Below are 27,182 nucleotides of genomic sequence, written 5' to 3'. Positions count from 1 at the left end.
GAGAAAAAATTAGCACCCTGGTATAATGATGACACTCGCACTTTAAAACAGACCACTCGAAAATTGGAACGTAAACGGCGTCAAACAAAATTGGTAGCGTTCAAATTAGTGTGGAAGGAGAGCTTCCTGATGTACAGGTATAGAAAAGTTCTTAGTGCTGCTAGATCAACATATTTCTCCTCCCTAATAGAAGATAACAAAAATAATCCTGGATTCCTATTTAATACTGTAGCAAAATTAACCAGGAATAAGTCCACTATCAACACATGCACACCTGCAGTATGTAGTAGCAACGACTTCATGAATTTTTTTAATGATAAAATTGAGAATATCCGACAAAAAAAATCAAACTACTAATTTAAGGTCAGACAATGTAAGTGACCCTGTAGTTAACAATATAACTGTATCAGATCAGCAATTAGAATGTTTTACTCCCCTTAGAGAAATTTAACTACTTTCATTAATCTCCACATCAAAAGCCTCAACTTGTATACTAGATCCTTTAGCTACACGTCTATTCAAACAGATAATACCTGAAGTAATTGAACCGTTTCTAAAAATAATAAATTCTTCTATTAGGATTGGCTATGTACCCAAATCCTTTAAACTAGCAGTTATCAAACCCCTGATTAAAAAACCTGACCTTGATCCCTGTCAACTGTCCAATTATAGGCCAATATCAAACCTCCCCTTTATCTCCAAGATCCTTGAAAAAGCTGTGGCACAGCAGTTATGCTCATATTTACATAGGAATAACATCCATGAATTGTATCAGTCAAGATTTAGACCTCATCATAGCACAGAGACAGCTCTGGTTAAAGTAGTAAATGACCTACTGTTGGCATCTGATCAGGGCTGTGTCTCGCTGCTTGTGTTGCTTGACCTTAGTGCAGCATTTGATATCATTGATCATTCCATTCTCCTGGATAGACTAGAAAATGTCGTGGGAGTTAAGGGAACGGCCCTCTCCTGGCTCAGCTCTTATTTAACTGATCGCTATCAGTATGTTGATGTAAATGGTGATTTTTCTAGACACAGTAAAGTTTGGTGTTCCACAAGGTTCTGTCTTGGGTCCACTGCTTTTTTTCTTTATATATGTTACTTCTGGGTGATATTATTCGTAAACATTGTATTAGTTTCCACTGTTATGCTGATGATATACACTATGTTTCTGCAAAACCAGATGAGAGACACCAGCTTAATAGAATTGAGGAATGTGTAAAGGACATTAGACACTGGATGCTTATTAACTTCCTTCTGCTTAACTCTGACAAGACTGAAGTACTTGTACTAGGACCACATGCAGCTAGAAGTAAGTTCTCTGATTACACAGTAACTCTGGATGGCCTTTCTGTTTCTTCACGTGCAGCGGTAAAAGACCTTGGAGTGATTATTGACCCCAGTCTTTCATTCGAAACTCACATTAATAACATTACCCGGATAGCTTTCTTTCATCTCAGAAATATTGCTAAGATAAGAAATTTAATGTCACTACATGACACAGAAAAACTAGTTCATGCTTTCGTTACATCCAGGTTGGATTACTGTAATGCCTTACTGTCTGGATGTTCCAATAATTGCATAAACAAGCTCCAGTTAGTTCAAAATGCAGCAGCAAGAGTCCTTACTAGAACTAGAAAATATGACCACATCACCCCTGTCTTATTCACACTGCATTGGCTCCCAATCAAATTTTGTATTGATTATAAAATACAACCCCGATTCCAAAAAAGTTGGAACAAAGTACAAATTGTAAATAAAAACGGAATGCAGTGATTTGGAAGTCTCAAAATTCCATATTTTATTCAGAATAGAACATAGATGACATATCAAATGTTTAACCTGAGATAATGTATCATTTAAAGAGAAAAATTAGGTGATTTTAAATTTCATGACAACAACACATCTCAAAAAAGTTGGGACAAGGCCATGTTTACCACTGTGAGACATCCCCTTTTCTCTTTACAACAGTCTGTAAACGTATGGGGACTGAGGAGACAAGTTGCTCAAGTTTAGGGATAGGAATATTAACCCATTCTTGTCTAATGCAGGATTCTAGTTGCTCAACTGTCTTAGGTCTTTTTTGTCGTATCTTCCGTTTTATGATGCGCCAAATGTTTTCTATGGGTGAAAGATCTGGACTGCAGGCTGGCCAGTTCAGTACCCGGACCCTTCTTCTACGCAGCCATGATACTGTAATTGATGCAGTATGTGGTTTGGCATTGTCATGTTGGAAAATGCAAGGTCTTCCCTGAAAGAGACGTCGTCTGGATGGGAGCATATGTTGCTCTAGAACCTGGATATACCTTTCAGCATTGATGGTGTCTTTCCAGATGTGTAAACTGCCCATGCCACATGCACTAATGCAACCCCATACCATCAGAGATGCAGGCTTCTGAACTGAGCGCTGATAACAACTTGGGTCGTCCTTCTCCTCTTTAGTCCAAATGACACGGCGTCCCTGATTTCCATAAAGAACTTCAAATTTTGATTCGTCTGACCACAGAACAGTTTTCCACTTTGCCACAGTCCATTTTAAATGAGCCTTGGCCCAGAGAAGACGTCTGCGCTTCTGGATCATGTTTAGATACGGCTTCTTTTTTGAACTATAGAGTTTTAGCTGGCAGTGGCGGATGGCATGGTGAATTGTGTTCACAGATAATGCTCTCTGGAAATATTCCTGAGCCCATTTTGTGATTTCCAATACAGAAGCATGCCTGTATGTGATGCAGTGCCGTCTAAGGGCCCGAAGATCACGGGCACCCAGTATGGTTTTCCGGCCTTGACCCTTACGCACAGAGATTCTTCCAGATTCTCTGAATCTTTTGATGATATTATGCACTGTAGATGATATGTTCAAACTCTTTGCAATTTTACACTGTCGAACTCCTTTCTGATATTGCCCCACTATTTGTCGGCGCAGAATTAGGGGAATTGGTGATCCTCTTCCCATCTTTACTTCTGAGAGCTGCTGCCACTCCAAGATGCTCTTTTTATACCCAGTCATGTTAATGACCTATTGCCAATTGACCTAATGAGTTGCAATTTGGTCCTCCAGCTGTTCCTTTTTTGTACCTTTAACTTTTCCAGCCTCTTATTGCCCCTGTCCCAACTTTTTTGAGATGTGTTGCTGTCATGAAATTTCAAATGAGCCAATATTTGGCATGAAATTTCAAAATGTCTCACTTTTGACATTTGATATGTTGTCTATGTTCTATTGTGAATACAATATCAGTTTTTGAGATTTGTAAATTATTGCATTCCGTTTTTATTTACAATTTGTACTTTGTCCCAACTTTTTTGGAATCGGGGTTGTACTACTATTGACCTTCAAAGCACTGAATGGTCTCTCACCACACTACCTGAGCAAGCTTCTGGTTCTTTGTGACCCGCCACGCCTACTTAGATCAAAAGGTGCAGGCTATCTGCTGGTACCTTGTATAATGAAGGCTACATCAAGGGGCAGAGCCTTTTCTTACAAAGCCCCACAGTTATGGAACAACCTTCCAAGTAGTGTTTGGGAATCAGACACAGTCTCAGCTTTTAAGTCTAGGCTGAAAACATATCTGTTTAGTCAAGCCTTTTGTTAATGGTGTTTATGAGGTAAAGGTGTAGATCTGGAGGGTCCTCAGACATAGAATGTTTTGGTAAAATGGGATGTATGGATGCTGTCAGTCCCCCACTCACTTGCTCACTCGAGTTTGTTGATGGTGTAGTGGCTGGCTGCTTTATGTCCCGGGGCTCCCTCATGCCTGTGCTACCTTCTGGCTCTTTCCTTTTAGTTATGCTGTCATAGTTAGTTTTGCCAGAGTCCCTGCTTGTACTCAGCGCAAAATATCTACTTTACCTACTTATTCAGGTGACATTGGGCATACGTAACAACCTGTGTTTTCTCTCTCTTCTCCCCCCCCCCCCCCATCTGTCCCTCTGAGTTACATGTCAATCCTGGGATCGAGGTGCTGACCTCTTCTCCTCTTCATGTCTCCATCCTATTGCCCTATGTCTGGTTGGAGTCTCATCACATCGCTCCTGTGGAGGATGGCTCCATATGGACAGTTGAAAGTCACACTTGGAAGACACTCTAGACATTTACAGTAATGCTTTTGTGGCTGAGGACTACAGTTGGCTTGCTAACTTTAGGACTGCAGTTGTCATGAACAGTTTTGCACTCAAGTTTCCATTAATGAAGAGTTATAACATCAACGAAACTGACTTCATGTTAAAACTGTTAATGTTATAGTCATGTTGTCTGTTGTTGTCCAGGTGAGGATTGGTTCCCTTTTGGGTCTGGTTCCTCAAAAGGTTTCTTCCAGTTGTCGGAGATTTTAATATTCACTTCGATAACCCAGAAGACCCTTTAAAAACAGCATTTGTGTCCATCTTAGATTCAGTCGGGATTAAGCAGAATGTCATAGGACTGACCCATAATGGTGGTCACACCCTTGATCTAATACTAACATTCAGATTAAACGTAGACAATATAGTCATACTTCCACAGTCTGAAGTTATCTCAGATCATTGTCTCATCTCATTCAAACTATGTCTAAGTAATAATATATACACCTCACCACGCTACTGTATTAAACGTACTTTCACGTCAACTACTGCACAGAGCTTTATAAATGATCTCCCAGAGCTGTCAACTTTGATTGGGTCACCGTCAGCCCCTGCAGAACTTGATCAGGCAACTGAATGCTTAGAGTCAACATTCTGCCATACTTTAGATAATGTAGCTCCTCTAAAAAGGAAAATGGTCAGAGACAAAAAATTAGCACCCTGGTATAATGATGACACTCGCACATTAAAACAGACCACTCGAAAATTGGAACGTAAATGGCGTCAAACAAAATTGGTAGTGTTCAAATTAGATTGGAAGAAGAGCTTCCTGAAGTATAGAAAAGCTCTTAGTGCTGCGAGATCAACATATTTCCCCTCCCTAATAGAAGATAACAAAAATAATCCTAGATTCCTATTTAATACTGTAGCAAAATTAACCAGGAATAAGTCCACTATCAACACATGCACACCTGCAGTATGTAGTAGCAACGACTTCATGAATTTTTTTAATGACAAAATTGAGAATATCCGACAAAAAATTCAAACTACTAATTTAAGGTTAGACAATGAAAGTGACCTTGTAGTTAACAATATAACTGTATAAGATCATCAGTTAGAATGTTTTACTCCCCTAAAAGAAACTGAATTACTTTCATTAATCTCTACATCAAAAGCCTCAACTTGCGTACTAGATCCCTTACCTACACATCTATTCAAACAGATAATGCCTGGAGTAATTGAACCGTTTCTAAAAATAATAAATTCTTCTCTTATGATTGGCTATGTACCCAAATCCTTTAAACTAGCAGTTATCAAACCCCTGATTAAAAAACCTGACCTTGATCCCTGTCAGCTGTCCAATTATCGGCCAATATCAAACCTCCCCTTTATCTCCAAGATCCTTGAAAAAGCTGTGGCACAGCAGTTATGCTCATATTTACATAGGAATAACATCCATGAAATGTATCAGTCAGGATTTAGACCTCATCATAGCACAGAGACAGCACTGGTTAAAGTAGTAAATGACCTACTGTTGGCGTCTGATCAGGGCTGTGTCTCGAAACTTGTGTTGCTTGACCTTAGTGCAGCATTTGATACCATTGATCATTCCATTCTTCTGGATAGACTAGAAAATGTTGTGGGAGTTAAGGGAATGGCCCTCTCCTGGCTCAGGTCTTATCTAACTGATCGTTATCAGTATGTTGATATAAATGGTGATATTTCTAGACGTACCGAGGTAAAGTTTGGTGTTCCACAAGGTTCTGTCTTGGGTCCACTGCTTTTTTCTCTATATATGTTACCTCTGGGCGATATTATTCGTAAACATTGTATTAGTTTCCACTGTTATGCTGATGACACACAGTTGTATGTCTCTGCAAAACCTGATGAGAGACACCAGCTTAAAAGAATTGAGGAATGTGTAAAGGACATTAGACACTGGATGCTTATTAATTTCCTTCTGCTTAACTCTGACAAGACTGAAGTACTTGTGCTAGGACCACATACAGCTAGAGGTAAGTTTTCTGATTACACAGTAACTCTGGATGGCCTTTCTGTTTCTTCACGTGCAGCAGTAAAAGACCTCGGAGTGATTATTGACCCCAGTCTTTCATTCGAAAATCACATTGATAACATCACCCAGATAGCTTTCTTTCATCTCAGAAATATTGCAAAGATAAGAAATTTAATGTCATTGCATGATGCAGAAAAACTAGTCCATGCTTTCGTTACCTCCAGGTTGGATTATTGTAATGCCTTACTGTCTGGATGTTCCAATAAGTGCATAAACAAGCTCCAGTTAGTTCAAAATGCAGCAGCAAGAGTCCTTACTAGAACTAGAAAATATGACCACATCACGCCTGTCTTATCCACACTGCATTGGCTCCCAATCAAATTTTGTATTGATTACAAAATACTACTATTGACCTTTAAAGCACTAAATGGTCTCGCACCACAGTACCTGAGTGAACTTCTGCTCCTCTATGACCCGCCACGCCTACTTAGATCAAAAGGTGCAGGCTATCTGCTGGTACCTCGTATAGTGAAGGCTACATCAGGGGGCAGAGCCTTTTCTTACAAAGCCCCACAGTTATGGAACAGCCTTCCAAGTAATGTTCGGGAATCAGACACAGTCTCAGCATTTAAGTCTAGGCTGAAAACATATCTGTTTAGTCAAGCCTTTTGTTAATGGTGTTTATGAGGTAAAGGAGTAGATCTGGAGGGTCCTCAGACATAGAGTGTTTTGGTAAACTGGGATGTATGGATGCTGTCAGTCCCCACTCGCTTGCTCACTCGAGTTTGTTGACGGTGTAGTGGCTGGCTGCTTTATGTCCCGGGGCTCCCTCATGCCTGTGTTACCTTCTGGCTCTCTCCTTTTAGTTATGCTGTCATAGTTAGTTGCCAGAGTCCCTGCTTGTACTCGGTGCAATATGTTGTATACTGCTCCTACTTATTCAGGTGACATTGGGCATACCTAACAACCTCTGTTTTCTTTCCCTCCCCCCCACCCCAAATCTGTCCCTCTGAGTTACATGGAGTCAACAGGACATCTTTTGGTGGAGAGGGTGGAGACCTCGACTGGCTATCGTAGCCTGCAGGGAATCGGCCGTCAGACATTCTGTCGCATGTCCCAGACCCGGTGAAATGTAACTGAATTGTCTTGGCCAGCCCTAAGGGTCCCATCTGCATCTCATCATTGCTGAGGAGTGTGCTCCCATCACCCAATCAAGCATCCAGCCAGAGCAGGTCATGATATATTTTTTACCATATTAACATGCCATTGTTGTGTGTTATGCCTGATGTAAAGATTCTCGTCTCTGTGAGCCTACCACACAGATTTAATACTTGTCATTTTTAGGGCATACCTAACAACCTGTGTTTTCTTTCTCTCTCTCTCTTCCCCCCCCCCCCCCCCCCCCCCATCTGTCCCTCTGAGTTACATGTTGATCCTGGGATTGAGATGCTGGCCTCTTCTGCCCCTCGGACCTGCTTGATCCATCCTTGTGCCCTGTGTCTGGTCGGAGTTTTATCGCACCGCTCCTGTGAAGGACGGCCCCATGAGGACAGTTGAGGGTTATACCTGTTAAAACTGTTAATATTATAGTCAGGCTGTCTGTTGTTGCCCAAATGAGGATGGGTTCCCTTTTGAGTCTGGTTCCTCTCGAGGTTTCTTCCTCATATCGTCTGAGGGAGTTTTTCCTTGCCACCGTCGCCACAGGCTTGCTCATTGGGGATAGATTAGGGATAAAATTAGCTCATGTTTTAAGTCATTCAAATTCTGTAAAGCTGCTTTGCGACAATGTTTATTGTTAAAAGCGCTATACAAATAAACTTGATTTGATTTGATTTGATCTTCCTCGTGTTGTCTGGGGGAGTTTTTCCTTGTCACCGTCGCCATGGGCTTGCTCATTGGGGATAGATGAGGGATACAATTGGCTCATGTCTTGGGTCATTCAGATTCTGTAAAGCTGCTTTGGGACAATGTCTATTGTTAAAAGCGCTATACAAACAAACTTGACTTGACTTGTTTCTGCACCTACTGGAACATCCAGACAGCACATCATTACAGTAGTCCAACTAGTTTTTGGGCAATTCTGTGCCAAATCACCAGAAGGCTCCTGACTTACCATCTCAGATTTGCTTCATAATTTTTTATTTTGATGCCCTTGTAACTAATAATTACTGTGCAAAATTTTAGGCCAATATCTCCACTAGTTTCAGAGATATTAAGCCTTCAAAAAGGGGGCGTGGCCCCATATTTAGCATAAAAACAAGTGTTACAATCAAACATCCATAGTTTGATGGCTAATAACTTTTGAACTGTTCACACTAAATGGTTCAAATTTGGACACATCTTTTCACTGATCTAATTTGTTTTCTGGTAGACCTTGTCAGATTTTTGCTATAAGCATTCAAAATACAGATGCGACAAGCTTTTTTCCATTTTTAGGGGCCTGTATATGAGACAAGTATAATTTTTGTCACAGATATAACATGTTTTCCTGATAGTATATATTATTATTATACAACCCCGATTCCAAAAAAGTTGGGACAAAGTACAAATTGTAAATAAAAATGGAATACAATGATGTGGAAGTTTCAAAATTCCATATTTTATTCAGAATAGAACATAGATGACATATCAAATGTTTAAACTGAGAAAATTTATCATTTAAAGAGAAAAATTAGGTGATTTTAAATTTCATGACAGCAACACATCTCAAAAAAGTTGGGACAAGGCCATGTTTACCACTGTGAGACATCCCCTTTTCTCTTTACAACAGTCTGTAAACGTATGGGGACTGAGGAGACAAGTTGCTCAAGTTTAGGGATAGGAATATTAACCCATTCTTGTCTAATGTAGGATTCTAGTTGCTCAACTGTCTTAGGTCTTTTTTGTCGTATCTTCCGTTTTATGATGCGCCAAATGTTTTCTATGGGTGAAAGATCTGGACTGCAGGCTGGCCAGTTCAGTACCCGGACCCTTCTTCTACGCAGCCATGATGCTGTAATTGATGCAGTGTGTGGTTTGGCATTGTCATGTTGGAAAATGCAAGGTCTTCCCTGAAAGAGACGTCGTCTGGATGGGAGCATATGTTGCTCTAGAACCTGGATATACCTTTCAGCATTGATGGTGTCTTTCCAGATGTGTAAACTGCCCATGCCACACGCACTAATGCAACCCCATACCATCAGAGATGCAGGCTTCTGAACTGAGCGTTGATAACAACTTGGGTCGTCCTTCTCCTCTTTAGTCCGAATGACATGGCGTCCCTGATTTCCATAAAGAACTTCAAATTTTGATTCGTCTGACCACAGAACAGTTTTCCACTTTGCCACAGTCCATTTTAAATGAGCCTTGGCCCAGAGAAGACGTCTGCGCTTCTGGATCATGTTTAGATATGGCTTCTTCTTTGAACTATAGAGTTGTAGCTGGCAACGGCGGATGGCATGGTGAATTGTGTTCACAGATAATGTTCTCTGGAAATATTCCTGAGCCCATTTTGTGATTTCCAATACAGAAGCATGCCTGTATGTGATGCAGTGCTGTCTAAGGGGCCGAAGATCACAGGCACCCAGTATGGTTTTCCGGCCTTGACCCTTACGCACAGAGATTCTTCCAGATTCTCTGAATCTTTTGATGATATTATGCACTGTAGATGATGATATGTTCAAACTCTTTGCAATTTTACACTGTTGAACTCCTTTCTGATATTGCTCCACTATTTGTCGGCGCAGAATTAGGGGGATTGGTGATCCGCTTCCCATCTTTACTTCTGAGAGCCGCTGCCACTCCAAGATGCTCTTTTTATACCCAGTCATGTTAATGACCTATTTCCAATTGACCTAATGAGTTGCAATTTGGTCCTCCAGCTGTTCCTTTTTTGTACCTTTAACTTTTCCAGCCTCTTATTGCCCCTGTCCCAACTTTTTTGAGATGTGTTGCTGTCATGAAATTTCAAATGAGCCAATATTTGGCATGAAATTTCAAAATGTCTCACTTTTGACATTTGATATGTTGTCTATGTTCTATTGTGAATACAATATCAGTTTTTGAGATTTGTAAATTATTGCATTCCGTTTTTATTTACAATTTGTACTTTGTCCCAACTTTTTTTTTTGGAATCGGGGTTGTATATATATATATATATATATATATATATATATATATATATATATATATATATATATATATATATATATATAATTATTATTATTATTATTATTAGATTATATTATATCATATATTAAAAAGAATCAGACATCTGGTGTCATTAAATCTGGAGATATAGAGAGCCAAAAGTGCTACCATGGACAAATGCGCATTCCAGGAAGCCATATTTGCCTTGCCATGCCATACATCTGCAAATATGTCACATACAAAGCTCTCCTTCTGTGTACATAGCCTTATTATATCAAAGAATCATGTGTGCAAATTTGAACCATTTAGTGTGAACAGTTCAAAAGTTATTAGCCATAAAACTATGGATGTTTGATTGTAACGCTTTTTATGCTAAATATGGGGCCACGCCCCCTTTTTGAAGGCTTAATATCTCCGAAACTAGTGGAGATATTGGCCTAAAATTTTGCACAGCAGTTATTAGTAACAAGGACATTAAAATAAAAAAAAAAGAACAACATCTGAGATGTTCAATCAGGAACTTTCTCTAAAATCTGGTGATTTGGCACAGAATTACTCTTTTCTGCATTGTGTAGTGGCATTATCTCTTATCTTAGCAATATTTATCAGGTGAAAAAGGCTATCCTATAATATTATCTACATGATCTTCAAATGAAAGGCCACCTAGAGTCACAACATAGAGAGTTTATTTCTAGCTGCCTGTGGTCCTAGTATAAGTACTTCTGTTTTGTTGGATTTTAGTATGAGATAGCGTCATAGAATAGAATGCCTTTATTGTCACTGCGCAAATGTACAATGAAATTTAGTTCATCATCGGAGAGCAAAGCCGCTGCGTATGTGCATGTCGCCACTCTTGGGCACTTCAGCCCAAGGCTGTCCCATGTTAACCTTACTGACATCTAATGACATCTGACATCATCTGACATCTAATATCCTATATTTAATAAACTGGTGTCTGTAATCTATCTTTGTCAAAACATATAGAATATAAGCATAACAAGGTGTCATGGTGGGGTAGTGGCTAACATTATTGCCTCACAACAAGCAGGTTCTGGGTTTGAACCTACCAGTTGACTGGGGCCTTTCACTGTGAAGTTTAGATGTTCTTCCCATACAGGTACCTGTGTGAATTTCCTCCCACAGACTAAAGGCATGCAGATTAGGTCAACTGGCTACTCTATACAGGTGGTCAATGAGTGTGTGAATGGTTGTTCGTATCTGTGTTAACCCTGTGATAGATTGGTATGCCACCCTCATAACAAATATATAACATATATTAATTGCAAAGTATTCGATGCCCAGATCATATTTAATTACACAGCACTGAACTAAGATTAATATTAAAGATTGATTTTTAGTTTTTATTTTAAAAAAAACTAATAAAATTGGAAGTCTGTGATTCGAATTCAGTAGCTTTCGGTCCACTAAACAAAAATAATTGGGTGTCAGGGAAAATTATATTTATAACCTACACTTGAAAAATCTGAAAGGCAGTCTACCTTTAAGATCTGTTTGCAGGAAAAATGGGACAAAATAACACTTGAAATGCTTTATCACTTGGTGTCTTCAGTCCTTAAACATCTTTTAACTGTTGTGAGAAGGAATGACAACATTATAAAGTGGTAAATGTTTTACTGTCCAAACTTTTTTGAAATGTGTTAAAAGAATCAAAACTGATGTGTTTATTTTGAAAGAACAATAAAATTCATGAGGTACAGTGGTGCTTGAAAGTTTGTGAACCCTTTTGAATTTTCTATATTTTTGCATAAATATGACCTAAAAAATCATCAGAGTTTCATACAAGTAGATAAAGAGAACCCAGTTAAACAAATGAGACAAAAATATTATACTTGGTCATTTATTTATTGAGGAAAATGATCCAATATTACATATCTGTGAGTGGCAAAAGTATGTGAACCTTTGCTTTCAGTATCTGGTGTGACCCCTTGTGCAGCAATAACTGCAACTAAACGTTTCTGGTAACTGTTGATCAGTCCTGCACACTGGCTTGGAGGAATTTTAGCCCATTCCTCTGTACAGAACAGCTTCAACTCTGGGATGTTGGTGGGTTTCCTCACATGAACTGCTCGCTTCAGGTCCTTCCACAGCATTTCGACTGAATTAAGGTCAGGACTTTAACTTTGCCATTCCAAAACATTAAGTTTATTCTTCTTTAACCATTCTTTGGTAGAACTACTTGTGTGCTTAGGGTCGTTGTCTTGCTGCATGACCAACCTTCTCTTGAGATTTAGTTCATGGACAGATGTCCTGACATTTTCCTTTAGAATTCACTGGTATAATTCAGAATTCATTGCTCTATCAATGATGGCAAGCCTTGCTGGCCCAGATGCAGCAAAACAGGCCTAAATCATGATAATACCACCACCATGTTTCACAGATGGGATAAGGTTCTTATGCTGGAATGCAGTCTTTTCCTTTCTCCAAACATAACGCTTCTCATTTAAACCAAAAAGTTCTATTTTGGTCTCATCCGTCCACAAAACATGTTTCCAATAGCCTTCTGGCTTGTCCATGTGATCTTTAGCAAACTGCAGATGAGCAGCAATATTCTTTTTGGAGAGCAGTGGCTTTCTCCTTGCAACCCTGCCATGCACACCATTGTTGTTCAGTGTTCTCCTGATGGTGGACTCATGAACATTAACATTAGCCAATATGAGAGAGGCCTTCAGTTGCTTAGAAGTTACCCTGGGGTCCTTTGTGACCTCGCCGACTATTACATGCCTTGCTCTTGGAGTGATCTTTGTTGGTCGATCACTCCTGTGGAGGGTAACGATGGTCTTGAATTTCCTCCATTTGTACACAATCTGTCTGCCTGTGGATTGGTGGAGTCCAAACTCTTTAGAGATGGTTTTGTAACCTTTTCCAGCCTGATGAGCATCAACAACACTTTTTCTGAGGTCCTCAGAAATCTCCTTTGTTCGTGCCATGATACACCTCCACAAACATGTGTTGTGAAGGTCAGCCTTTGATAGATTACTGTTCTTTAAATAAAACAGGGTGCCCACTCACACCTGATTGTCATCCCATTGATTGAAAACACCTGACTCTAATTTCACCTTCAAATTAATTGCTAATCCTAGAGGTTCACATACTTTTGCCACTCACAGATATGTAATATTGGATCGTTTTCCTCAATAAATAAATGACTAAGTATAATATTTTTGTCTCATTTGTTTAACTGGGTTCTCTTTATCTACTTTTAGGACTTGTGTGAAAATCTGATGATGTTTTAGGTCATATTTATGCAGAAATATAGAAAATTCTACAGGGTTCACAAACTTTCAAGCACCACTGTAAAACATCAAATAAGCTGCTGCTGTTGTATTGTTTTGAATGCAGTACAAATCCAAAAATATTTACACATCATTATTTTCAGTTTTACTTTTAACATACTGTTCCAACTTTTTTCTGATTTGGGGTTGTATGAATGAGTAGATGTGTCTAAACTGTTGACTGATACTGGATATTTAGGCAATAAAATATCTCATCTCATCTAGCCGCTTTATCCTGTTCTACAGGGTCGCAGGCAAGCTGGAGCCTATCCCAGCTGACTACGGGCAAAAGGCGGGGTACACCCTGGACAAGTCACCAGGTCATCACAGGGCTGACACATAGACAACCATTCACATTCACACCTACCTGTACGGTCAATTTAGAGTCACCAGTTAACCTAACCTGCATGTCTCTGGACTGTGGGGGAAACCGGAACACCCAGAGGAAACCCACGTGGACTACGGGGAGAACATGCAAACTCCGCACAGAAAGGCCCTCGCCGGCCACGGGGCTCGAACCCAGACCTTCTTGCTGTGAGGCGACAGCGCTAACCACTACACCACCGTGCCGCCACAATAAAATATATTAAACCATAATACTACCATATCTTTTTCTTTTATCTCCGTAAGAGCATAATTAAAGTATTAAAGCAACAGAAAACAAACAAACACATTTTAAAATTAGATCTACTGATTCTGGAATTTGTAAATTGAATATACCAATATAACATTATATCTAAAATGTCATTCTGACAGTATATCTTCTACCTGCATTTTATACACACACCGGTCAGGCGTTTACAGACACTCATGATGAACGTGAATGTCATGGCAATACCGGGCTTTAGATTATTTCTTTAAACTGTTGTTATTCAAAATGATTGTGAAGCATACATACTTAATAGAAAAAAAAGAAACCAAAACAAGAATTTGCAAGTTTTAATTTATTTTGGATTTTTGAAATTAACACAAGGTCAAAAATATGCATACAGCACACCTAAAGGGGCGGTCACACAGCACTCCGCGTCTATATCACGTACAAAAAGATACAAAAATCTGGTGGACGTGGTCGTAAGTGCTAATTTTTGGTCAATTTTGGCTTTGCCGTGCTTTGTACGGGGTATGGCCGTCGGCGGCTGTTTCACTGCTGCAGCACTGCCTAAGCACAGCTAACCAAGTCCAGCCACGCACCCAGATGTTCCGTACCACCCTCCTCCTCCTCCTCCTCCTCCTTCTTCTTCTCTCAGCAAGGATATGTTGAGCCTGTATCAGTTGGTTCTGTTGGTGCTGGAGCATTAAGATGAGGACATCACAGCGTTGAGGGTTCATGTTCACCCCTTGACATCTAGACTGCAAGTGCCGAGGTCTCAGAAAATTACGGTATTTATACATGCCGCAAATCAGAAGTGATGCAGAAGTGATTAGACAGTGATCAATCGAATTTAGAACTTGTTTGAGACGTCGTTTAACGGGCTTAGACAGTGCTATGTACGCGGAAAAATCCATTTCTCAGTGATAAGCCGCTAAACACACGCTATATCCCGTGATACCAACGCGTAACACCCGTCCGATGACCATGCTCTGCCCGTGATAGACCGCCAAACTTTCGCGTCTTACCACGTCTCCCCAAGTTTTAATAACGGCCGGGACACTGATTATCACGTGTTTTTCACGTGTGTTGCACGTCTTTACCACGTGTGCCGGCCGTGGTTGTCCGCGGTCTAAAGTTTTGAGCAGTCCAAAACTTTTTGCCGCGTCCGACGCCGTTCCGATTTTCCCCTGCGTCCTGTCACGTCTGTATATCGACTGTAACACGTCTTAACTTCGACATCAACACGAACAACATCGTCTGCTTCACGGGAGAGCACTTTTTGACGGGTTTTGGCCGTGATAAAGCCGTAAAGCGCTGTGTGACCGGGCCTTAATATTTGGTTAAATGTCCCTTTTGGTAGCCATCAGCATGCTTCTGGCATTATTCTGGTTGTATATTTGAGCACTCTTCATGGCAGAAGTGGTAGAGTTCAATTAAATTTATTGGTTACCTGGCACAGACTCAACTTTTAAGTATAGTCCACATATTTTTGATAGGGTTGAGGTCAGAATTTTAGGACTGCATAACTGTACAGTTATGCTCAACTCCTTAGCTGTATCAAATAATCCATTCAAATATTGTTAGTATGTTCTAACTTATACTGACTGTATTTACAGTATATTCTTGCACTTGGTTTACACTGTTGTAGAAGTCAACCTAATGTCGTCATGTGTATGTTGCTGATGTATTGTCATGTGTTGCATCATTGCCATGGTCTTGAAGAAATTACATTTCTTTCCAGTGAATACAAGTTTTATGGAGAGCTGACAATAAATTCACGTGATACTTGCCATCTCGATGAATGATTTAACCAATACAAATGGACTGTTTACAATAAAAGTTTTCGAAGAACACAACGTATATGTGAAACAATTTTCTTCAATCCCAATAAACTGAATGCAGAGTCTGAATTAAATATTACCGTAGGTGCCCTAAACCTGATATTTTTGCTGAGAATCTCTGTTCATGTACAGATGCATTTCATAAGTTAAGTCATACAACTTTTAAATGTTCTTGTTGAGCAGATAGTGAAAGGAATAGTTTTTCTTCTATGCAATGGATTCTTAAATGGATTACAACCTCATTCAATCTCACAGAAACTTCATTTGGATTTACCTTAGTGAATTTAATTTATTCTGATTGGATTGTATACATGAACAACTTTTTATTTTCATTGAGCTATCAGTTGGAAAACTGACAAAATTATTAGCTCAGGTAAGTGTAGCTACTGACAACCCTGTTGTACTTTGGTTACAAACACAATACAGCATATGGGTGATTATTTATGGTGAATCAGAACATCACATTCCCTATTCTATAGGGCACTACATAATGTATCAAACAATGTCTTACATAGTGCACTTTATGCTCACAAGGCAGCAAAATTATATACAGAATTGATATACAGTATTTGAACATTCCTATCTCAACACTGGTTAACAGATAAAAATAAGAAGAAACAATAACTACCAACCAATAAAAGCACAAGGTAGCAATAGTCCCAATACAGTTCTGACAAAGATAGCACCACCATAGAGTACTCTGCTGCTCTTCTTCTCCGAGTTTAGTGAGGGATTGTTGATTTCCTGAGTAACTGTCACACATGTGTTTCAACAAATTTGTCAGCGATCAGTCAGTTGCAGTCAATAAACAGACATTCATTTGCACAGTCTGGGGAATCTGTGGAAATATGAGCCACACTCATTTGTTATACATGGTCCTGAATAAATACTCACTCCTCTTGAAGCCCTATATAGTTTATATTGACCTCTGTTGCTCGAAAACCCCTAAATAAGATCTGATGTTACCATCAGAAGTCACAGATAATTAGTTGAATGGAGTTTTCTAAATACAAATACACCTATTACTGGCAGGTCCAAGAGTTTGTTAAAGATTATACCTAAATAAAGAACATCATAAACCCCAAAAAGGTATCAAAACAAATCTGGGACAAAGTTTTGCAAAAGTATTAATCAGGGTTTGAATATCCATCCATCCATCCATTATATGTAGACACTTATCCTCTACAGGGTCGCAGGCAAGCTGTCTATGCCTATGGGCAAGAGGCGGGGTACACCCTGGACAAGTCGCCAGGTCATTGCAGGAGGGTTTGAATTAAAAAAAAAAAAAAAAAACCCACACAACTTTCAACTTCCTGTGGAGCAAGATTAAATGCATTATCAAAAAAAGAAAGCATATAATACAACTGCAATTCTGGCTAGTCTGGCTGTCCACCAAAAGTCAGTGAAGAAGTTAGGGTCAGAAGGGCATTAGTCAGAGAAGCAATCAAGAGGCCAAGGATAACTCTGAAGGAGCTGGAGAGGTCCAGAGATCAGATGGAAGAAATTGACACTCCACAATGCTGGGCTTTATGTATGAGTGAAAAAAAATCCACTTGCAAACATATGAAAGGTTCTCTGGTAAGATAAAAACAAATATTTTGGTACAAATTACTATGTTTGGCAGAAACCCAACCATGGGTCATATCCATGAGAACGCCATTCCCTCAGTGAAGCATGGGAAGGTAGCATCATGTTGTAGTGCTTTTCTCAAGTGGGGACTGGGAAGCTGGTCAGGATTGAGGGCAAGATGGATAAACCCAAATACAGGGTAATCATAGAAGCAAACATTTTCAGCCTGCAAGCAACTTGAGATTGGTTCTGCTTCTAACCGGACAATGACCTTGCCTGAGCTACATTGAAGTAGTTCAAGTAGTTGGAGTGTGTTTTAATCCCAGTTCCATGACAATAATGTTGAGAACCCCATATAATATATATATTGTAGTTAAAGTCCTGTACATTTTTTGTTTGTTTGGCCAGGCTACCGCTTGAACTGATAGTCACATCATCAGTTTATCTTTGGCTAATCAGACACAAGGTATGCCACCACTCATTCCAGAGCAGATGGGGGTTAGGTGCCTTGCTCAAGGGCACTTCAGCCAGTCCTGCTGGTCCAGGGAATTGAACCAGCAAACTTTTGGTCCCAAAGTTGCTTCTCTAACCATTAAGCTGTTGCTTCTCTAACCATTAAGCTATGGCTTCCCCAAAACCTTGTTGGCACCCATGAAATAAATACCTATCTCTGCCACCTCACTGAATCCCACTTTATCCACTTGATCTGGGCTACCAAAGTCACATGTGACCCAGGTTTTCATAAGTATGTCAGTGATAGTGAACAATAATAGTTCCATCCATCCATTAACCAAAACCACTTATCCTGTGCAGGGTCACAGGCAAGCTGGAGCCTATCCCAGCTGACTATAGGCGAGAGGCGGGGTCCACCCTGGACAAGTTGCCAGATTATCAAAGGGTTGACACGTAGAGACAAACAACCATTCACACCTATGGTCAATTTAGAGCTACCAATTAGCCTAACCTGCATGTCTTTGGACTGTGGGGGAAACTGGAGCACCCGGAGGAAATCCACGCAGAAACAGGGAGAACGTGCAAATTCCACACAGAAAGGCCCCCTTCAGTCACTGGGCTCAAACCCAGAACCGTCTTGCTGCGAGGCGACAGTGCTATCCACTACACCACTGTGCCACAATGATAATAGTTTGTTGAGATAAAGAGAAATATTTTATCCATTAATGTTTAAGAAACTTGTAGGCACCTGTTGTTATGCTGCATAAAAGTCAGTGTTTTAAAAAGTGCCAAGTGCAGGAGACAATTCATTTGGGAATGAATCTGCTTTATATACAACTTAGTAAAAGCACACAAATGAGTGGCTGCATTTGCTATCACACATACAGTGGTACTTCAAAGTTTGTGAACCCTGAAGAATTTTCTATATTTATGCATAAACATGACCTAAAACATCATCAGATTTTCACACAAGTCCTAAAAGTAGATAAAGAGAACCCAGTTAAACAAATGAGACAAAAATATTATACTTGGTCATTTATTTTTTGAGGAAAATGATCCAATATTACATATCTGTGAGTGGCAAAAGTATGTGAATCTTTGCTTTCAGTATCTGGTGTGACCCTCTTGTGCAGCAATAACTGCAACTAAATGTTTCCAGTAACTGTTGATCAGTCCTGCACACCGGCTTGGAGGAATATTAGCCCATTCCTCTGTACAGAACAGCTTCAACTCTGGGATGTTGGTGGATTTCCTCACATGAACTGCTCGCTTCAGGTCCTTCCACAACATTTCAACTGGATTAAGGTCAGGACTTTGACTTTGCCATTCCAAAACATTAAGTTTATTCTTCTTTAACCATTCTTTGGTAGAACTACTTGTGTGCTTAGGGTCGTTGTCTTGCTGCATGACCCACCTTCTCTTGAGAGTCAGTTCATGGACAGATGTCCTGATATTTTCCTTTAGAATTCACTGGTATAATTCAGAATTCATTGTTCCATCAGTGATGGCAAGCCGTCCTGGCCCAGATGCAGCAAAACAGGCCCAAATCATGATACTTATTTAAACCAAAAAGTTCTATTTTGGTCTCATTCATCCACAAAACATTTTTCCAATAGCCTTCTGGCTTGTCCACATGCTCTTTAGCAAACTGCAGACGAGCAGCAATGTTCTTTTTGGGCAGCAGTGGCTTTCTCCTTGCAACCCTGCCATGCACACCATTGTTGTTCAGTGTTCTCCTGATGGTGGACTCATGAACATGAACATTAGCCAATGTGAGAGAGGCCTTCAGTTGCTTAGAAGTTACTCTGGGGTCCTTTGTGACCTCGCTGACTATTACATGCCTTGCTCTAGGAGTGATCTTTGTTGGTCGACCACTCCTGGGGAGGGTAACAATGGTCTTGAATTTCCTCCATTTGTACACAATCTGTCTGACTGTGGATTGGTGGAGTCCAAACTCTTTAGAGATGGTTTTGTAACCTTTTCCAGCCTGATGAGCATCAACAACGCTTTTTCTGAGGTCCTCAGAAATCTCCTTTGTTCATGCCATGATACACTTCCACAAACATGTGTTGTGAAGATCAGAAGAAAGAAGAAACCTTTATTCGTCACATGCACACTTCAAGCACAGTGAAATTCATCCTCTGCATATAACCAATTTGAAGCAGTGGACATGCGCACACACTCAGAGCAGTGGGCAGCCACACCAGAGTGCCCGGGGAGCAGTCAGGGGTTCAGTACCTTGCTCAAGGGCACCTCAGCCCAAGGCCGCCCCACATCAACCTAACTGCATGTCTTTGGATTGTGGGGGAAACCAGAGCACCCAGAGGAAACCCACACAGACATGGGGAGAACATGCACACTCCACACAGAAAGACCCTCGCCAGCCGCTGGGTTCGAACCCGGAACCTTCATGCTGTAAGGCGACCGTGCTAACCACTACACCACCGTGCCGCCTATCAGGCTTTGATAGATCCCTGTTCTTTAAATAAAACAGGGTGCCCACTCACACCTGATTATCATCCCACTGACTAAAAACACATGACTCTAATTTCACCTTCAAATTAACTGCTAATCCTAGAGGTTCACATACTTTTGCCACTCACAGATATGTAATACTGGATCATTTTTGTCAATAAATAAATAACCAAGTATGATATTTTGTCTCATTTATTTAACTGGGTTCTCTTTATCTACTTTTAGGACTTGTGTGAAAATCTGATGATGTTTTAGGTCATATGCAGAAATATAGAAAATTCTAAAGGGTTCACAAACTTTCAAGCACCACTGTAAGCTGAATACAGCCTTTCACCTGCTATGGTCTGAAAATCACAGGCATTTCCATCAGCATCCCCTATTCATAAGTCTTTGGTGAGGCCCAGAGGCACAGCTCCTCTGGTCATCCCCTGTTAGTTCTGCAGTGAAACCAAATAGAGGGAGATGCATACTGCACCATCCTAGAGACTCAAATCCTCTCTGCCAGCAGGACTTTTTTTTCCCCCCCACTAGCTGTCAGGGCTGCTCAGTTGTGCAGAAGTAGTACCTGTCTCCTTCTGTTTCCAGTGCTTCTCCACCACCTCATTGAGAATTCCAGTGCTCACCTGACAAGGCCTCAGCAGGGGCCGCCTGCCATCTGGCCCCATTTGCATGCTTGCAGCCAATGAGACACTCAGGAGGAGCTGGGGTTTAAGACTGCTGCCTTCAGTGGCTGGCTGCTGTAATATATGAAGCAGGATGGCTCAGGAGCTAAAGTGCTAAATTACCATCTGGAGAACTGCAACAGTTTTAAAGAAGAAAACTGGTAAGATGTTCTGCTGAGACCTAGTGCCCACTGAAAATTAATTCCTGTCTAATCAACACAGCCAGCAGTGCATATAAGCTGCTTAGCCCTAGCCTATTTGCCTTCTGCCCTTTAAATGTAGCAGATAAAAGCTTTTGTCTTGGGAAGCTGTTATGTGATTAGACCATTCTTTTTGCTATCTGCTTCATCCACTAACAAAAAAAACGGTAGTAGATCCAATTTTCTTTAGTGTGTATGCTGCAAGAAGAAGTAAAATCCTGGCTGTAGATATGTAACGTTAATGTGCTAACAGAATTAAAAACTGTTTCAGCCTGACAAATGCCATGCATTAAAAATAGCCTGAATAAGGAATAAAATAATCTTAGAGTGTTGTTTGATTGGCTTTTAAACCCTTCTGTTCTTCAGTGGGTGTCACATTCCAAACTATCCTCAGTGTAAGCATTCAGAACAGCTATAACCAAGTGTTGTTTTGAATATTAATAATCTAGATTTCTCACATAACCTCCAATCTTATTCTGTTGTAAAATAATTTAAAAGATATTTATAGGTAAAGTTAGTTTTTTGATCATGAAAATAACATTAAAAAAATAATTCAGGTTTCAGTTTAGGTCACAGCCTTGGAGAAAATAATAATGACAGTAATAACAGTTTTGGAATTGCAACAAGATATTGATGACAAGCACATATCCAGATAATGTCTTAAATATTTTGTACTAATGTCTTGCTTCATCTAAAACATTTTATTAAGAGTATGTTTTGTAATTTTTATTATTATTCTTTTTTGCCTTAAGTGTAACTGTTTAATTCTGGTACATGAAGCCTTTTGATAATGGCCTTTCCAATACATTGTGAATAAATATATCATGTATTGATAAGTTTTACTCTAAAGCAAAGTAAATGGCTTGCCAAACTGTTTACAATAAGGGATAAATTTACTGTGGATAAAATTCATTCATATGTTTAAAGGCTTTATTTTTTTCTGTGATGCTGCTTTGTGACAATGTCTGTTGTTAAAAGTGCTATGCAAATAAACTGACTTGATGTATAAATGTGTTTAAACATCAAACGTTGACTAGAAGTCTGATGCTGGGGTGTTGGTAGGATGGAAGACATTCAAATATATATATATATAAAACATTTTTTTCATCTGGACTATTTTCAAAATTAAGAACTTCAGCTCTCAAATAATGTTAAATAATTGTCCTCTAATTAAAACTCTGCAGTTTATTTTATTTCTAAACTAAGCTTGCAATTTATATATTTCTTTCACCTAAAATGTACTATATGTGATATTTCTGTAGCTGTCGTTGTTGTATATTGTCCTGAATTGCTCAAATTCATTTTCTGTACTCTGTGTTATGTCACTCTGGCTAACTGACACAAACCATCATGGAAACTGTTTTTGTTTTTTTTTTCTCGTGTGTGTGTTAATAAATTTTCTCCCTTTTGGCTAAGATCCAAATAATATTATCTACAACCCCGATTCCAAAAAAGTTGGGACAAAGTACAAATTGTAAATAAAAACAGAATGCAATAACTTACAAATCTCAAAAACTGATATTGTATTCACAATAGAACATAGACAACATATCAAATGTCGAAAGTGAGACATTTTGAAATTTCATGCCAAATATTGGCTCATTTGAAATTTCATGACAGCAACACATCTCAAAAAAGTTGGGACAGGGGCAATAAGAGGCTGGAAAAGTTAAAGTTACAAAAAAGGAACAGCTGGAGGACCAAATTGCAACTCATTAGGTCAATTGGCAATAGGTCATTAACATGACTGGGTATAAAAAGAGCATCTTGGAGTGGCAGCGGCTCTCAGAAGTAAAGATGGGAAGAGGATCACCAATCCCCCTAATTCTGCGTCGACAAATAGTGGAGCAATATCAGAAAGGAGTTCGACAGTGTAAAATTGCAAAGAGTTTGAACATATCATCATCTACAGTGCATAATATCATCAAAAGATTCAGAGAATCTGGAAGAATCTCTGTGCGTAAGGGTCAAGGCCGGAAAACCATACTGGGTGCCCGTGATCTTCGGGCCCTTAGACGGCACTGCATCACATACAGGCATGCTTCTGTATTGGAAATCACAAAATGGGCTCAGGAATATTTCCAGAGAACATTATCTGTGAACACAATTCACCGTGCCATCCGCCGTCGCCAGCTAAAACTCTATAGTTCAAAGAAGAAGCCATATCTAAACATGATCCAGAAGCGCAGACGTCTTCTCTGGGCCAAGGCTCATTTAAAATGGACTGTGGCAAAGTGGAAAACTGTTCTGTGGTCAGACGAATCAAAATTTGAAGTTCTTTATGGAAATCAGGGACGCCGTGTCATTCGGACTAAAGAGGAGAAGGACGACCCAAGTTGTTATCAGCGCTCAGTTCAGAAGCCTGCATCTCTGATGGTATGGGGTTGCATTAGTGCGTGTGGCATGGGCAGCTTACACATCTGGAAAGACACCATCAATGCTGAAAGGTATATCCAGGTTCTAGAGCAACATATGCTCCCATCCAGACGACGTCTCTTTCAGGGAAGACCTTGCATTTTCCAACATGACAATGCCAAACCACATACTGCATCAATTACAGCATCATGGCTGCGTAGAAGAAGGGTCCGGGTACTGAACTGGCCAGCCTGCAGTCCAGATCTTTCACCCATAGAAAACATTTGGCGCATCATAAAATGGAAGAGACGACAAAAAAGACCTAAGACAGTTGAGCAACTAGAATCCTACATTAGACAAGAATGGGTTAACATTCCTATCCCTAAACTTGAGCAACTTGTCTCCTCAGTCCCCAGACGTTTACAGACTGTTGTAAAGAGAAAAGGGGATGTCTCACAGTGGTAAACATGGCCTTGTCCCAACTTTTTTGAGATGTGTTGTTGTCATGAAATTTAAAATCGCCTAATTTTTCTCTTTAAATGATACATTTTCTCAGTTTAAACATTTGATACGTCATCTATGTTCTATTCTGAATAAAATATGGAATTTTGAAACTTCTACATCATTGCATTCCGTTTTTATTTACAATTTGTACTTTGTCCCAACTTTTTTGGAATCGGGGTTGTATTTTGCCTTCAGCTTAGACAGACTATATTGTGCATAATATATAATTGCACTGTTTCCAGCAAACATTACATTTTCTGTGATGGCTATAAGCCATCATAGCAGAGATTACATGACTGATTGGTTCATAATAATTCTAGTTACTAAGCTAACCTACATGTAGAAAAACAGCTGCTTGTTTTTAATTAAGTCATGATGGATTAGTACTTCCATCATTAATACAATAAAAATAAGGATTGTGCATCTGTGTCGAACATTAGACATTGGCTTTTCAAAAAAAAAAATATTTATATATAAAGGAAAGGCTAACACTCAGGGCAAATCTATTTTGCTGCAAGTTCAAGAGCTCCTTAATGACGCTCTATAGTATTGCTGAACATTTTACCCAAATGTGTCCCAAAGTTCTGATGGCTCTTTATGTTTAAGGTCTGAAAATACTTAAAATAATTCCCTGATTTTTTTTTTAATGTAATTTATTTATTCATTTTTAATTCTGGCACCAGAGTGGCATGGTGGTGCAGTGATTAGCACTATTGCCTCACAGTGAGAAGGTTTCAGGTTGACTGGACTAGAGTTTGCATGTTCTCCCTGTGCCCGAGTTGGTTTCCTCTAGGTAATGCATAGGTGCGAAAGACGGCAGCTGGACTTGCTTGAAATCCTTGAAGACATTTCACCTCTCATCCAAAAGGCTTCTTCAGTTCTGTCTGACTAGTGGGGAGTTCCAGGTATTTATCCTCTAGTGGACCAAAAGCAACCCTAAGGAGAGTTGTTGAGGTCACATGGGTCATTGACCCTCTCAACGACTCTCCTTAGAGTTACTTTTGGTCCACTAGAGGATAAATACATGGAACTTCCCACTAGTCAGACAGAACTGAAGAAGCCTTTTGGATGAGAGGTGAAATGTCTTCAAGGATTTCAAGCAAGTCCAGTTGCCTTCTTTCACACCTATGGATTACGATGACCTGGATGACTGAGAACCTTCACAGACATATTTCCTCTTGGTGCTCTGGTTTCCTCCCACAATCTAAAGACTAGATTAGACAGATTAGGTCAGCTGGCTACTCTAAATTGCCTGTGAGTGTGTATGGTTGTTTGTCTCCATGTTAGCCCTACCTAGGGTGTACCCTGTCTCTTGCCTGAAGTCAGCTGGGATTGTCTCCAGCTTCCACTGCAACCCTGATGGATAAGGGGTATAGATAATGGATGGATGGATTTCTGGCACCAAAAAAGTGTATGTTTGTAAAATGTAAAAAGAGGTTATAAAAATGGGTGTCCGGTGATGGACAGGGTAAAGGACTGTATAGGAGGGACACTGGATCGGGTATACAGCAAGCTACACAGGCTGTCCGGTTAGAACAGGAATTAATGGATGTCCACTCACGAGAAACCGTGTAAACCGTGGTTTTACTAGAAAACAGAATAAAATACAAATACAACAAGACATGAGCAATAATATACACACAAGCAATAATGTAAATAATAACAATGATATAAATACAAATACACATCGCATTAAATATATATTAACGCAAATGAATAATAATTATATACAATGTAATACAAATGTAAAACACACAAATGAATACTATATAAGTAAAACAATGTAAAGCCCAATGAATGCTATTTACACCCCATAATAAATAACACAACACACTAGATACTGACTATATACACGATATGTACACAATATGTACAATGTGTACAACGTACACGGGGGATGAGGATAGCTGCCTACAGCAGCTATCATTACCAAGGTACGTGGTGCAACTGCTTACAGCGAGTCACACCCGCATGAAGACACAGAGTGTGTCGGCTGAAGGAAGGGGAGCGTGGCTCCTTTAAGCGCTGCCCCGCGCTGTATTGCGCATAGAAGGTTAGAATATGTGGCGCGGTTATGAACTGTACATACCACCACTACACTCCCAACACGGCAATAGCTAATAATGAAATGTGCTCCCGTAACAAACCGTGGTCGAGAAAACAAGCGCTATCATTACATGGCTACTGAACAGAACAGAACAAACACGTAAGAAAATAGACAGACACAGGATGAGAGAATAAGAGAAGAAATACTCGCTAGCCTTACCGCCACATGTAACAGTTACAGATAACGAGTACACACATAACACAGTAGCTACGCAACAATAAACAACTTACATTCAAGGACGCACGGAATGCTCACACGGCACAAATGATGGACGTTGGATCCTGACACGTCCGCGATAGAAAGACAGAAAGCAAGAAAGAAATGAAACCGAGAAAGAAAGAGAGAAACGGATCCAAATATTCACTGATGAGAAGCAGGTGTTGCATGGAGTCCCCGTCTGATGTGTGCTGTGTTTTCTTCGATGTTTGTGCGCATCTTATATAGTCCACGCAGCACAGTGTGATGGACAGTGGCGCCAGGGTGTCTGAAGTTGGCGTGTGATGGACAGTGGCGCCAGGGTGTCTGAAGTTGGCATGTTGTAACATGCCCTGACAACTAACGAGTTGGGAGCCACTATGTCTGACAAGGGTGCCTGTTTACTACTTTTAAAGGTCATAATAATTAAGACCTGGCACCGCAATTCTGAACAGCCGCCCCCAACTTTGTGGAACAAAGTTGTGTCCATGATGTCAGGCAGAGGTGTCCTGAGGGAGTGAAGGGAGTCTCACCAGGCGTGAGACTGGGCGTGTGTAGGTCCGGTCCTTGACCTGCACCTGTGCAGTACGTACCCTGCCATCTGCTCCAGGGATGACAGCAGTGACCTTGCCCACAGGCCACAGGGCACGTGGGAGTTGAGGGTCGACAATCATCACGATGCTGTCAACGATGAGGTCCTCCCGGTCTCGTTGCCACTTGGAGCGGGTTTGAAGAGAG

This window comes from Neoarius graeffei, chromosome 6, assembly GCF_027579695.1.
Source record: "Neoarius graeffei isolate fNeoGra1 chromosome 6, fNeoGra1.pri, whole genome shotgun sequence".
Lineage (NCBI taxonomy): Eukaryota > Metazoa > Chordata > Actinopteri > Siluriformes > Ariidae > Neoarius > Neoarius graeffei.
The sequence above is the reverse complement of the archived record's forward strand: the minus strand, read 5'-3'. Positions refer to the sequence as shown.